This window comes from Mus caroli, chromosome 16, assembly GCF_900094665.2.
Source record: "Mus caroli chromosome 16, CAROLI_EIJ_v1.1, whole genome shotgun sequence".
In the NCBI taxonomy this organism is placed as follows: domain Eukaryota; kingdom Metazoa; phylum Chordata; class Mammalia; order Rodentia; family Muridae; genus Mus; species Mus caroli.
The window spans coordinates 20747742-20763328 of NC_034585.1; the positions used below are offsets into that span (position 1 = coordinate 20747742).

Here is a 15587-nt window from a genome sequence, read left to right on the forward strand (position 1 = left end):
GCCAAGGTATTTTATATTGTTTGTGACTATTGAGAAGGGTGTTGTCTCCCTAATTTCCTTCTCAGCCTGTTTATCCTTTGTGTACAGAAAGGCCATTGACTTGCTTGAGTTAATTTTATATCCAGCTACTTCATTGAAGCTGTTTATCAGGCTTAGGAGTTCTCTGGTGGAATTTTTAGGGTCACTTATGTATACTATCATATATCTGCAAAGAGTGATATTTTGACTTCTTCTTTTCCAATTTGTATCCCCTTGATCTCCTTTTGTTGTCTAAGAAATCAGTGATTCTTGATAACAAGGCCAGCCAACACACATCTCAGGCACTCTAAAGAACAGAATGATGGCTGATCTTAGAATATAAACCTCTGGTTTTCCCCTGGTGTTGGGGATATGGAAGTCAAACCTGATGAAGGAAAAGGTGGGATGGAGAGCAAGGTGCCCAGGCTCCTGTGACTCCTCAAAGAGTCCCAATCTGCATTAGATCTAAGATAGCTCCCAGAACATGGGTGAACCAGCATAAAGGAACAGAGGTCAAGGTGGTGGCTACTTCCCCTATCTTCACGAAAGTCCAAATAGGTGACAAAGCTGCACCTATTTGAGGTGTTACCTCATCAGGCAGGGCTTTTATTGGGGCACTGTGATGGTGTGGTGAGATACGATTGGTGGAGGATTTAGGGGCTTAGGATTGGTTCAAACACTGTATATGCACTTTTGTGCTGGACAATAAACTTAGTTCTGCACCCTGATGCTGGTCTCCAGAGTCTAGTTTCCCAAGAATCGTGTGATGATGCGATTAAGTTGCTTTACATCCTCCATCCTTGGTCCTGTTCCCACACCCTGATGCATATTAAGACAACGAATACAGAAGAAATAGCAAAGCCCCATTCAAACCCTTCTTCAGATCAAGGAACACAGTAGAGATTTAGAGCATTGAAGGTTAAAGGAGTTGGAGGTTGGGGCAAGATGTTTTTGCACTGACAATAGTAATGGTAGACCACCTGCAACCTTTAAAACTGTTGGAACCAGTTAGGGCCTCAGTCCAGAAATGGGGGGTTTTCTGTGTTCTCTACCAACTCTGTAGTGTCTCAGAACTGCAGCTCCTCCCGCCTCCATGTAGCATTTTTTTTTTGAGGTCTGCAACATCTCTGGAGTATCTCTTGGTTTTGGCAGGAGGTTCCAACTTCTTTTGGGTAATGTTTGGAATATCAACCACATTTTGGACATGTGAATGAGCCCACACAATTTCACTCGGCTTGTTGGCACTTGTACAAAATTATCTCCCTCTTTCACAAAATTGCCTGGAACCAATAAAAGGCAGCTCGCCTCCGAAATAAATTCATGGTTGTTCACCACCAAATGTGAACTCAGACAAGATGTGATCGCCAGAAATTTTATGGTTCACAAATGTAGATATATAAAAGGGCCTTTCTTTGTTTATTGAAGAGATATGAATGTTTTATCAAGAATTCTTATACACAAAGCCAACTTTGTGATAATGTATTTCTATGGAGTTAAATCATCCCATCTTTCCCACAAAAAAAAGGGCATGAAATGAATTAGAACTCTCTAGAAGCCTTTACAATTTATAGTCTCCATATTAGAAAAAAATGGATGGATAAAATGCACAGCACAAGGAATTGTAAGAGATGCGGCTCATTGAAAATAGTAGAAAAAACTATGAAGTAAGATAAAAAAAACTAATAAGAAATGTATAATGAAAAGTAGAGTTGTAACTTGTGGGCAGTTCAATGAGGTGGTCTCACTACCCATGGCCACCAGTTAGTAGTCCTACATCATGGTGCATGCCCTTCTGATAGCTCTTTAAGGCCACGGCTGTCCTTGAAGAACATATTGACTCTCGTTTGACAAGGCTGCTCTACTTGATATTTCTCTGTGAACTGATATCCACCAATGTGTACATCCCCTATGTAATTCTTCCATTGTTGGTGACACCTTTTGTTGTTTTGGATACACGGAGACATCCTTCCCTATTTACTCACGTACAGACCTCATTTTTGTGGAAACAATACTGGTGACCAAACAACTCCATTGCGTAAGTGCCTTCTTGCCCTACCCTGCACATAATTATTTTCAAACTGGCCAGTAACTCTGCTGGCTTCTTGTAAATGTGGCTTGGATTCATTAAGAGCTCCTGGATTTTCATCAGCTGGAAGGAATGTCAATGCAGACAAATGACGCATTTTTGACATTAAAATTTTTGTCATTACCCTATCATGTGGTCAATCCACTCGTTGAAAATTTCCACCAAATGCACTGGGTTGAATGGAAAAAAACCAAACCCGATTGGTAACATATTGATACTTACCTTCAGAATCCTTGAACATATCTGACTCCATGTGTGCCATTATCACCAGGGAATCAGACGAAATTCATTCTCTCATTCAAAGTTTGCAAAATATTTAAATAGCCATCCCGGATTTTCCACTTTCCTTTCAAAACCAGAAACGAATGGCTAGAATTTATGATTTCCCTGGTGGCGCGCATGTTATATGTATCTGACTTAAACATAGTGGGAGCAATTTTGAAAGTAAAGCATGCAAGTTTGTCTATGTTATATTCAGTGGTTACTGTAAGAATCTGTCTCTTTCAATAGGCAAATCATTAACCAAGATTATACTCACTACTCAGTCTGCTTTGTAACATGGGCGGAAACTCCAGTTATCAAATGACTTTGAGCCAAATGTGTGCTACTCCCCGACAAAGGGCGTGACACTAAGTATGTAAGGGGTGCAGATAATACACGATTGAATAATTTACCAGAACCAAAGAAAGCATTAGTTGTTCACCAGAACTCAGCTTTCCATTCCTTTTACATAGCACTTTTGTTTTTCATGGGAATGGCCATTATCAGGCTTCAAGCTTTCAGAGAGTCAGCATTTGAAACATTAAATATTTAACTATAATGACCTGGTATTTTTATCTTTAAGAGAGATTTGGGTCTCAGGATTTCAAGGTCTAAGAGGTTATGAAATTCTGAATCTTTTCTTTTGTTGGCTTGTCCCAGTTTACATTGTCAGTGAGTTTCATATTTTCAGTTTTCATATTGCTACTTACTTTCATTTCATTGCAGCTCTAAGAATTCCATTTAGCATCTCTTGCAGGTTAGATGCATTTCTTGTGAGTCACAAAGATTGGTTGTAAACTCTTCCACGTTTTGTTAGTCTGTGACTGTCTTTTATGTCTTTATCCCTGTCTCTCATTCATTTCTAAATGACAATTTTACTGGGTATAGAATTCTTGGTTGGCTTTTGAGGGGGGCGTGTTTTTGTTTTTGCCATTTGGCTTTTGGTACTTTGATGATACATCCCATTGCCTCTTTAAAAGCTTTAGCTGATAAACTTAGATTCTTGCATAGATCTCTTTTCTTTTTCTGATTTTGAGATAACTCTTCTCTCTTTTGACAATTTGTTCTGTGTCTCATGATATCATTATTTGACTTTTTTTTTCCCCTTTCCTTAGAGATGTTTAAGCTTTAAGAATCTGGCTGTACATATCTCTTGCACAACATAGAAATTTTTATCTATTCTTCTTTTTGCAATTTATTTTTTAAACTTAAAATATAACCATAGTGCCCTTTTCTCCTTCTCCTATCTTCCAAAATCTCCCATGATTCATGTATCTGCTTACTTAATGTCATCCTATAGATACATTATGATGTTTCACTTTTCATTTTTCGTTTTCTGTAATTGCATAATTACATTTGAAATTGTTTGAAATATTAGAAAAATGTTACTGCTCTTTCTCCTGACTGGGTTCTGACTCATCTTCACTGGTTTTGTTCTGTTTCTATCAGTTGTGTGGTTATGTTCTTCATGTAGGATTTCTATGGTTCTTTTCTATGATTTCTTTCCTTTTTATTTATTTAACTTCTGGCTGTGCACCATTTCCCTTATTTCAGCTGTTTGTTGCATCTTGCTTGCCTGGCTCCTTACTAGCCCCATAGTCTTGAGTTGGTGTTTGTGCATTTTTGAAGTTAAAAATTCTTTTCTTTGAAGACTGGTTTCAGCAACTAAAGCTCCTTTCCTTTTGGCTCCTTGTTGGCCTTATGGGGTAGTCTAAATATCAGTTGAGTGGAACTGAGTCCTGTCGCTGTTGTTGAATCTGTAGTTGCATCTGTAGTTTTCAGTGGTCCTGGTTAAGACACACTGCCTATTTATGGTTACCAAAGTCTTAGTATTGTGGGCTATGAGCAAGGAGCTTCCTATTCTCTCACTTGCCAACCCAGACATTTGCCTTTAAGGTGAATATTACCATGACTAGATTTTAAGTGTCATAATATTCCTTTCTTTCTATCTGTCCTATCCTTTGCTCTGTTCTGTTTTTTTTCCCCTGACTTTTAGATTAAATTAAGTTAGAAATAGCATATCCATTGCCATTTCTTTCTATCTATAGCCATAATTGGTTTGCTATTTCACTGTTCATTTTATTGTTTAACTTATCATTATATAGCTTCTTCCTGCGTATTATAAGAAAATTTTAGTAATTTCCAATTTCTTGTTCTGTATCTCTGTATTACTGTTGTCATTAACTCTCAAGTATGCATTATAATCCCACACCCCACTGGTTTTATTTAAGTGAGAAGCCATCCATATTTTTCAAAACAGAAATAATGATGAAGGCAATCTTAGGTATTTAACTATATAGTTACAATTTTAGGTGCCTCTGTTTCTGTGTTCCCTATATTTCCTTAGATATTGTATTTCTTTGTCTAAATCACTCTCTTCAACATTTATTTTAATATGGGTTTGCTGGTAGGCAATTTTTTTTTCAAATTTTATACATAAAGAAATCCTTGCTTTACTCTTGTTTTTTTAAAAGATATTTTTACTAAGAGCAAAAGATTCTGTGTAATTTTGAGGCCTAGAAAAGGCATAATCAAATAACAGCTTACATATATTAAACTGTAAATAACATTGGTACTGTAGAGACCAAGGCTGAAAGAAGCTCAGACTGGCCTTGAAGTCAAACTGCTTTGAATCCCCCAGGCCTAGAATCTTAGGCATAACCCGCAATGCCTGAGCCAGGACACTAGTGTCAAAAAGAAACTGGTAGCTTGTGACCCCATACACTTTTTCCCAAAAATACTTGGAATGAGATTTTTAAAAGTTCCACTGTGTAGTATATGGGGAGCTCTGCATCAGAAAGAGACAACATGCTCATGACTTCCCACAATGTCAGAGTTTGTTGAATTCAGAAAATAAATTCAGAAAAATGGCAGTTTCAGAGACTGAGTTTGCCTGATAATTTCACTTTCCTTGGCAATTTGGCTTAGGCAAATGCATTTAAATTTTTTTCAATCTTAATTACTACTATAACTCTCATATGACATATCACATAGTAAATCTCCCTCCCTCCCTCTATCTATCTATCTATCTATCTATCTATCTATCTATCTATCTATCATCTATCTTTCTATCATCTATCTATCTATCTATCTATCTATCATCTATCTATCTGTCTGTCTGTCTATCTATCTATCTATCTATCTATCTATCTATCGAGGTAGATATAGATATCTATGTGGGTTATAGATTGGATACAAAGGATTAAAGAAGCCACAGTAGTTTTTCAAGAGGTTGCAGGAGTTGATAAGACATGTGAATAGAATCTGTATTGATAAATTATGGGATCCAAGCCCCCTGCAGAAAAGAAGCTGCTGCTATGCAGTCAGCCTGTGGATCACAGTTTTAGAGCAATGAAGCCTAGATGATTCCAGCTACGAGGCACAAGTGCAGACCTAGGTTCAGGTGTGGAAGGGGCAGGGTCATGGGTGGAGGTCTTGATGGGCAAACAGGAAGACAGACAGACAGCAGTTAAGTAGGCTGTGTCAATATTATGAATCAAGCAGAGCTGAATGCCCAGAGATAGCACAGAGTTCTCTGCCTGCTGGTATTAGGAGCATATACCAGGTGTCAGATGACAGGTTGATGGGGCCATTGTCACTGTTAGTGGTGACCATCCACTTTTTCATGGGGTCTAGGGGAGGGAGTTATACCTATTCCTTGGTCTAGTGTTTCTGATAAGTTCTTTTACTTGATTTCTCTGATTTCTTGATTTTACTTGATTTATGATTTCAATATACAAGCATGTGGTCCCGCAGTCTCAGTTCACCCAAATAAATTTGAAGCTTACTTCCATATTTACTATTATAAATGGTGTCAGGTCATGATCAAGCCTGTAATAAGATGGAGCAGAGGCTTGCAATGAGGTCTTGTCTTTAGTCCTCTCTGTGCTGCAATGAGGGTTTACAGACGGGGTCACCTCCTGAGCGTTAGTGCCTTTCTCTGTGTATGATGATAACAGGATCTTCCCCACCAGCTTTTCAGCTCTGCCTGATCAACTGTAGAGTGAACACTTGGAATCCTCTCTAGGTCACCTTGTTGTTTGTCATCTCCCCCAGTTTTCCTGTTAGACTCCTTCCTCAGCCTCTCCAGCTGCAAATATCTGCTTTGAAGTTTCAGAATCAGCTGGCATTCGTTTTCTCTTAAAGTTGTCTATGTCTGTCCATCTTTGTTATAGTCGATTATGTTTCTGCCTTGGAGCTTCTGGCAAGCTGTTGAAGGAGGTACCTATAACTACCATGTTTCTGGACCCTACGAGGAGATGTTCATAATGCTTCACACATTCCACAGTTCTTCACAGCCTGTGAACCGTCATGCCACTAAAAGAATGTCCACATGAATACTGTTGGGGGAAGTAACCACGTGAAGACTTTAGAAAAAGACCCCCTTGGGCCCAGGTAAAGATCATTACTGAAACGTCCTTAACAGGTTTGCATGATTTTCACGTTCACTGGCTTTAGATATAAAACAGTTGTTAATATCACTGCTCTCTATGCTCTCTGGCCCACAGCAGTATTTGAAATGTAGTCTAAAGCTGTTTAGAAATGTTAGTGATGTTCTTATGTGTTCTCAACAAAGCCAATATCTCTTCAGAAAATATCCTGAAGACCTCAAGAGCTTTCTGTGGCTGGTGGCCTGTATCTTCATGTTGGCAGTTGCTGGCATTCATGATAAAATATCTCCACGAATGAACCATGTCTCTGCTATTGTTGTGGTTGAAATCTTAACTGTGAAATCTGGACCCCTTTGAGGGTATGAACTGTCTTCTTTCTAGACTCTGACCTTCTAATAGAGTGACTCTCACCCTTCCCAATGCTGTGACCCTTTAATGCAGTCTTCAATGTTGCACTGACCCTCCTAAACCATAACATTATTTTCATTGCTACTTCGTAACTTTAATCTTGTTACAGTTATGAATTATAATGTAAATGTCTGTGTTTCTTCATGGTCTTAGGTGACTCCGGTTAAAGGGACATTTGACCCCAAAAGGGATTACAGTCTTCAGGTTGCCTTGGAAAGACTCCCTTGGACTCAGGTAAAGATCATTACTGAAATGTCCTTCACAGGTTTGCATGATTTTAATGCTCTAATACATTTACTATTCCCACCAGCAATCCTTCTTTTTTTTAAAATCTTTTTTATTAGATATTTTCTTTATTTACATTTCAAATGTTATCCCCTTTCCTAGTTTCTCCTCCAAAATCCTGTTATCTCTTCCCTCCTCCACCTGCTCACCAACACACCCACTCCCTCTTTCTGGCCCTGGCAGTCCCCTATACTGGGGCATATAACCTTCACAGGACCAAGGGCCTCTCCTCCCATTGATGACCAACTAGCTATCCTCTGCTACATATGCACATAGAGCCATGAATCCCACCATGAGTTTTCTTTGGTTGGTGGTTTAGTCCCAGGGAGCTCTGGAGATATGGGTTAGTTCATATTGTTGTTTCTCCTATGGGGCTGCAAACCCATTCAGTTCCTTGGATTCTTTCTCTAGCTCCTTCATTGGGGACACTGAGTTCTGTCCAATAGATGGCTGTGAGCATCCACTTCTGTATTTGTCAGGCACTGGCAGAGCCTTTCAGGAGACAGCTATATAAGGCTCCTGTCAGCAAGCTCTTGTTGGCATCCACAATAGTGTCTGGTTTTGGTGGTTGTTTATGGATAGATCCCCAGGTGGGGCAGTCTCTGCTTCACACTTTGTCTCTGTAACTCCTTCCATGGATATTCTGTCACCCCTTCTATGAAGGATCAATGTATCCACACTTTGGACTTCCTTCTTCTTGAATTTCATGTGTTTTGTGAATTGAATCTTGGGTATTCCGAGCTTCTGGGCTGATATCCACTTATCAGTTAGTGCATATCATGTGTGTTCTTTTGTGATTTGGGTTACCTCACTCAGGATGATATCCTGAAGATCCATCCATTTGTTTAAGAATTTCATAACTTCATTATTTTTAATAGCTGTGTAGTACTTCATTGTGTAAATGTACCACATTTTTTGTATCCATACCTCTGTTGAGGGACATCTGGGTTCTTCCCAGCTTCTGGCTATTATAAATAATGCTGCTATGAACATAGTGGAGCATGTGTATATGCCCAGGAGAGGTATTGCTGGATCCTCTGGTAGTACTGTGTCCAATTTTTTGAGGAACAGCCAGAGTGATTGTACCAGCTTGCAATCCCACCAGCAATGGAGGAGCGTTCCTCTTCCTCCACATCCTCGCCAGCATCTTCTGTCACCTGAATTTTTGATCTTAGCCTTTCTGACTAGTGTGAGGTGGAATCTCAGGGTTGTTTTGATTTGCATTTCCCTGATGACTAAGGATGGTGAACATTTTTTTAGATGCTTCTCAGCCATTCGGTATTCCTCAGCTGAGACTTCTTTGTTTAGCTCTGTACCCCATTTTTTAATAGGGTTATTTGGTTTTCTGGAGTCTAACTTCTTGAGTTCTTTGTATATATTGGATATTAGCCCTCTATCAGATTTAGGATTTGTAAAGCTATTTTCCCAATCTATTGGTTGCCATTTGTCTTATTGGCAGTGTCCATTGCTTTACAGAAGTTTTGCAATTTTATGAGGTCCCACTTGTTAATTCTTGATCTTACAGTATAAGTTATTGGTATTCTGTTCAGAAATTTTCCCCCTGTGTCCATATCTTTGAGGCTCTTCCCCACTTTCTCCTATGTAAGTTTCAGTGTCTCTGGTTTTATGTGGAGATCCTTGATCCACTTAGATGTGAGCTTTGTACAAGGAGATAAGAATGGATCAATTCGAATTCTTATAAGTGCTAACTACCAGTTGAGCCAGCACCATTTTTTTTTTTTTTTTTTGAAAATGCTGCCTTTTTTTCCACTGGATGGTTTTAGTTCCTTTGTCAAAGATCAAGAGACCATAGGTGTGTGGGTTCATTTCTGGGTCTTTAGTTCTATTCCATTGATCTACCTGTCTGTCATTGTACCAGTACCATGCAATTTTTATCACAATTGCTCTGTAGTACAGCTTGAGGTCAGGCATGGTGATTCCCCCAGAGGTGCTTTTATTGTTGAGAATAGTTCTTTCTATCCTAGGTGTTTTTGTTATTCCAGATGAATTTGCAAATTGCTCTTTCTAACTCTATGAAGAATTGAGCTGGAATTTTGATGGGGATTGCATTGAATCTGTAGGTTGCTTTCAGCAAATAGCCATTTTCACTCTATTAATCCTGCCAATTCATGAGTATGGGAGGTCTTTCCATCTTCTGAGATCTTCATTGATATTTTTCTTCAGAGACTTGAAGTTCTTATCATACAGATCTTTTACTTACTTACTTAGAGTCACACCAAGGTATTTTATATTATTTTTGACTATTGTGAAGGATGTTGTTTCCCTAATTTCTTTCTCAGCCTGTTTATCCTTTGTGTAGAGTAAGGCCACTGATTTGTTTGAGTTAATTTTATATCCAGCTACTTCACTGAAGTTGTTCATCTGGTTTAGGAGTTCTCTGGTGGAATTTTTGGGGTCAGTTATGTATACTATCATATCATCTGCAAGTAGTAACATTTAGAGTTCTTCTTTTCCAATTTGTATCCCTTTGATCTCCTTTTGTTGTCGAATTGCTCTGGCTAGGACTTCAAGTACTATATTGAATAGGTAGGGAGAAAGTGGGCAGCCTTGTCTAGTTCCTGATTTTAGTGGGATTGCTTCACGTTTCTCTCCATTTAGTTTGATGTTGGCTACTGGTTTGCTGTATATTGCTTTTATTATGTTTAGGTATGGGCCTTGAATTCCCGATCTTTCCATGACTTTTATCATGAAGGGGTGTTGGATTTTGTCAAGTGCTTTCTCAGCATCTAACGAGATGACCATGTGGTTTTTGTCTTTGAGTTTGTTTATATACTGGATTACGTTGATGGATTTCATATATTAAACCATCCCTGCATCCCTGGGATGGAACCTACTTGATCATGATGGATGATCATTTTGATGTGCTCTTGGATTTGGTTTGCAAGAATTTTATTGAGTATTTTTGCATCGATATTCATAAGGGAAATTGGTCTGAAGTTCTCTTTCTTTGTTGGGTCTTTATGTGGTTTAGGTATCAGAGTAATTGTGGATTCATAGAACAAATTAGGTAGAGTATCTTCTCTTTCTATTTTATGAAATAGTTTGAGGAGTATTAGAATTAGGTCATTTTTGAAGGTCTGATAGAACTCTGCACTAAACCCATCTGATCCTGGGCTTTTTTTGTTGATGTTGTTGGGAGAGTGTTAATGATGGTTTTTATTCTTTAGGGGATATGGGACTGTTTTGATCATTAATCTAACCCTGATTTAACTTTGATATCTGGTATCTGTCTAGAAAAATTGCACATTTCATCCATGTTTTTAAGTTTTCTTGAGTATAGGCTTTTGTAGTAGGACCTGATGATTTTTTGGATTTCCCCAGGTTCTGTTGTTATGTCTCCCTTGTCATTTCTTACTTTGTTAATTAGGATACTTTTACTGTGCCCTCTAGTAGTCTGGCTAAGGGTTTATCTATTTCATTGATTTTCTCAAAGACCAGCTCCTCCTGGTTTGGTTGATTCTTTGTATAGTTCTTTTTGTTTTCACTTGGTTGATTTCAGCCCTGAGTTTGAGTATTTCCTGCAATCTACTCCTCTTGGGTGAATTTGCTTCCTTTTATTGTTTAGCTTTTAGATGTGCTGTCAAGCTGCTAGTGTATGCTCTCTCCAGTTTCTTTTTGGAGGTGCTCAGAGCTATGAGTTTTCCTCTTTGGACTGCTTTCATTGTGTCCCACAAGTTTGGGTATGTTTTGGCTTCATTTTTTATTAAACACTAAAAAGTCTTTTATTTCTTTCTTTATTTCTTCCTTGACCAAGTTATCATTTAGTAGAGTGTTGTTCTGCTTCCATGTGTATGTGGGCTTTCTATTATTTATGTTGTTGTTGATGATCAACCTTAGGCTATTGTGATCTCATAGGATGCATGGGACAATTTCAATATTTTTTGTATCTGTTGAGGCCTGTTTTGTGACCAATTATGTGGTCAATTTTGGAGAAGGTACCATGCGGTGCTGAGAAGAAGGTATATCCTTTTGTTTTAGGATAGAATGTTCTGTAGATAGCTGCCAGATCCATTTGATTCATAACTTCTGTTAGTTTCACTGTGTCCCTGTTTAGTTTCTGTTTCCATGATCTGTCCATTGATGAGAGTGGGGTGTTGAAGTCTCCCACTATTATTGTGTGAGGTGCAATGTGTGCTTTGAGCTTTACTAAAGTTTCTTTAATGAATGTGGATGCCCTTGCATTTGGAGCATAGATGTTCAGAATTGAGAGTCCATCTTGGTAGATAGCAATCCTTCTTAAATACATATTGGGATGTATTTATTGATAAGATCTGGAGACATGGGCCCGAGGCCCAGCATATCTGTTTGAGAATCTAGAGCCTTGCATTTCTTCACTGCTTGGTCTTTTTTTTTTTCTTTTTTCTTTATTTTTTTCCACCGTGTGGTTGCTGGGATTTGAACTCTGGACCTTCGGAAGAGCAGTCGGGTGCTCTTACCCACTGAGCCATCTCACCAGCCCCCCACTGCTTGGTCTTAAGGAAGAGTCTTCTCCTCACTGAACCTCAGTCCTTACCTCATTGACTGTGAGCTTTACATGAGCCAGCTGAGGAAACCCTGCCACTGAACCTAGGCCCCGGCTTAGCCCTTAAATATTGCCATTATACTACTTCCTATCTCTGTCACAATGAAATGTATATGGCTTTTCACAAGTCACATTTTGTCTTTAAATTTTACTGTTTTCCACGTAAGTGGATTATGATAGAGTTTAGCTCTAATATTTGATAATAATTCAAGAGAGGAACTATAATTTAGACTTGGGACTTATCATAAAAATCTATACCAGTTTCTACATTCTGATGTTCCAGAAACACTTCTCAACCTTTGACAGCTGACTCTCAGGTTCCTTTTGGTCCTCCTGTCTTTTCTGCCAGAAGCCCTGGGACTAACTAGATGAAGATGTCCTTCTTAGAACTTTGACAAGAGACTCAAGATCCCAACCCCTTCTGGTTGTTTAGTGGGTGCTTGACTTATCAAAATGTGTGTGCTTCGGATGACTAGGCAAGGCCCCTCCCAACTCTGATACAATCTCTGCCAATACATGCTTATGTTAGACAAGAGATTCGGGGAAAGCAGATGGTGAGCTCTTTTCTCAGATGCTCTATGGACATCACCTGAGTCTGAAGAGTGGTCACAGTCCTCATCCTTCAGAATAATTGGAGCATTTTATGTAGCTTGCCTAGGTTTCTTTCTTAAATCTGTAATAAAGGAGTTTGATTACTCCTCAGCCTACTATTTGGCACCATATAAAGGTAATGGATACTTATTGGTGTCTTATAAGTATTACAGGATTCTACACAAACTGTAATCAAAACATTTTATACTAAACAATGAAAAAAACAATTCCACCAAAATAACTTTTTTATACCAACTTAGAGTTTGGAACAGATATTATTTATAAAGTAGGATTTGTTTCTGAGTATGTTTTGGTCTTCAATTAAATTCCTTTTAAACTCAGGCTCCATGGTACAATAGCTCCAAAATTAGTAATAATAAAACATTAGTTACACTGGTGGGTAATGGCTTTATTTAAAATAAGATGAAGTGTTAACTCAGTGTCTCCCAGGACTCAGTAAATGTCTTTACACAGCTATCCAGAGGCCGCAGCCATTACTAGATTATTAGCTTGGTGGCTGAGATACATAGAACACTTTATGTTTTCTGTAGGAGTTTCCCCTTGCTATTATGTCCGAGCCTCACAATTCCTCTGAGGATCTTTGGTATAGCTCCTTTTACTGGCAGAGGAACTAAGAATCAAAGACGTTTGTTTGCTTTAAATCCCAGCACTCACAGGAAATAACAAAGCCTGGGAAGCTATGAAGCAACCCAGGGTTCAGGGCAAGGGTCTGCTGCCAGACCATAAGCCATGTGGGCTCCATCACTACATACAGTCAGCACACATGAATGGGAGTCAGGCCTACTTCATGGAGATAGGCTATGTAAAGTGTTCAACATGGGATTAGGCACTGACACATAATGAACTAGGTCATTCTTCATCTTCCACTTCATTTTCCACTGGAGTCCTTGGGTGTTGACAAACACAGCCACAGGCAACTTACAATTTACGAATTTCTCCAAACCACCCAGGAACACGTTCTTCATTACCCAGCCTGAAACTGACTACATTGCCACTTTCCTCCCATTGTGTGTGCCCAGGCTGTTGGGGACTTTTCTCCACTCTCCCTTCCCCTCCCTCTGGCCTGGGAGCCAACGATTCATCCCTTTGCCTTGCCCCAGCTTTGGAACCTCCAGGAGTGGCAGGTGGCTAAGGGGGGGGGGCAATGATATATTGTGTCAGAAAGTGAGAGAAGAGAAAAATCTCGCAAGGAAATGCTACTCATCCTTCCTGGGCTTCTCTCCTTCACTCAGAGCATCTGCTTCTGAGCTCCCCTGGAGTAGCCTTTGCCCTGCATCTAGAGAAGTACTTGTCCTGTGGGCTCAGGCAGACTCTACCCTCTGAGAAGTTGGCAGGAGCACGAATTCACTTGTCTTCCACACTTGCCTACAGACTAAGAGCGCAGATGTGGAGCAACAGGCTCTTTGTGCTCTTAGAAGTTCTGTGGACAATTCTGATGTGTGTTCAGATTAGGAAACCATGATTTTCAAGAAAGAATGTGAAATAAAGCAGAGAGCCTGGACAATCCACTTCGATCCTTGCCGAGGACTGTGCTGTCCCTCCAGGCTTTTCTCAAAGCCTATACACTGGCCCTAGAGACCAGAACCTGGGGCTGGAGGTACTTAACTAGCTAACTTTTGCTTTGTGGGACAGGAGGGGGCTGAAGAGGTGTCCAGTCTGCTATTTGCTGAGGGCTGACCATGGGCTATGTACTTGTCACCCACTGTTTCATTTAATTTTTAGTTTAACATTCTTGAAAGAGATTTTATGTGAGTAGTTGGAGACGTCGGGAGTTGTGCTTTGAGAAAGTTAGAGAGAAAATAGAGGAAGAGGTGCTGATGCAGAACCTTGGAGAACACAGACTCCCCATAAAATAGAGAGAGCTCATTTACTGAATCATTATGCTGCAGGGCAGACTAAGGACCAGAAAGGAGAAAGCGCTCTCCCAAGATCATGCAGAAAGCCAATGTCTACCAATGCCTAATTCCATGCTCTGTTTATGCCTTATCGATAAACAATTTCTTGCATTTTAAAACTGTTTTGAATTTTGTATGTTAAGGTAAATATGAATTTATAGAAAAGATGCAATGATAGCATTCTCTGACTCTTCTTCCTGCCTTTTCTCCTTTACCATCATTAAGATCATAGGGGAGATGCTTTAATTCTGCGTTCTGAGTAATTGTGGATTTATGCTCAGTTATAGGAAATATTATAAATACTCTCTGTGTAGCCTTAGGGGTACTTTGCCTAACAGGAATATCCTATGCAGGATTTATATGGTTGTCCAAGCATTCTCTCTCTCTCTCTCTCTCTCTCTCTCTCTATATATATATATATATATATATATATATATATATATGTATGTATATACACACACATATATGTATATATATATGAATATATATATATATATATATATATATATATATATATATATATATATATATTCAACCTCATTCAAGCTGATATTCTCAGCTCTCCTCTGAAGAGACACTTGGACCTTTCTGAAGAATTTTCTAAGCCTCCAAGGGTTTTGCCATCCATTGTACAAGTAGAAGGGGGTGGGAAGCGTGTACACACAGGATTGTAGGAACTGGAAACCCTGGGACTGTCTTTGGGAGGGATCCAGAACCCAGAGCCAATCTCTACGGAATACTTAGTACTGGATACTCATCCTGTCTACACTGCTGAGCCAAGCATACATTCTTTGTGCTCCCTTGTTTGATGCTGTGTCCCTCCTCCCAGTAGGTGTTCACTTCAGCAACTAAGGACATGGCTGAATAAATGAACTCCAGGCAGGTGTGTGACACAGAGGCAACCTTCATTAAAAGAGCAACTTTATTGCTTGGACACAAGGATAGCCAGAGCTTGCCAGTCAGAAACAAAGCCAAGAAGTGTGTGCCTTGCTAAGGAAAAGAGCCTCTAAAAGCTGCCAGGGATGTAGTACGCTGGAGTAAGCCTCTAGAACTGGAGCAGTGGTAGTTCTTTTAAGTTTTGTGACTCC

The 15587-nt window shown here is 39.4% G+C and overlaps 1 long non-coding RNA gene across 2 annotated transcripts in view; it reads left to right on the forward strand.

The window, feature by feature from the left end:
- LOC110311866 overlaps nt 1-15587 on the forward strand; it is a 34759-nt gene that overhangs the window by 12040 nt on the left and 7132 nt on the right. For both annotated transcript variants that reach the window (XR_002380005.2, XR_003835118.1), the window contains exons 3-5: nt 6541-6760; nt 6957-7115; nt 7318-7398. This is a non-coding gene — a long non-coding RNA (uncharacterized LOC110311866). The remainder of the gene's footprint in view (nt 1-6540; nt 6761-6956; nt 7116-7317; nt 7399-15587) is intronic.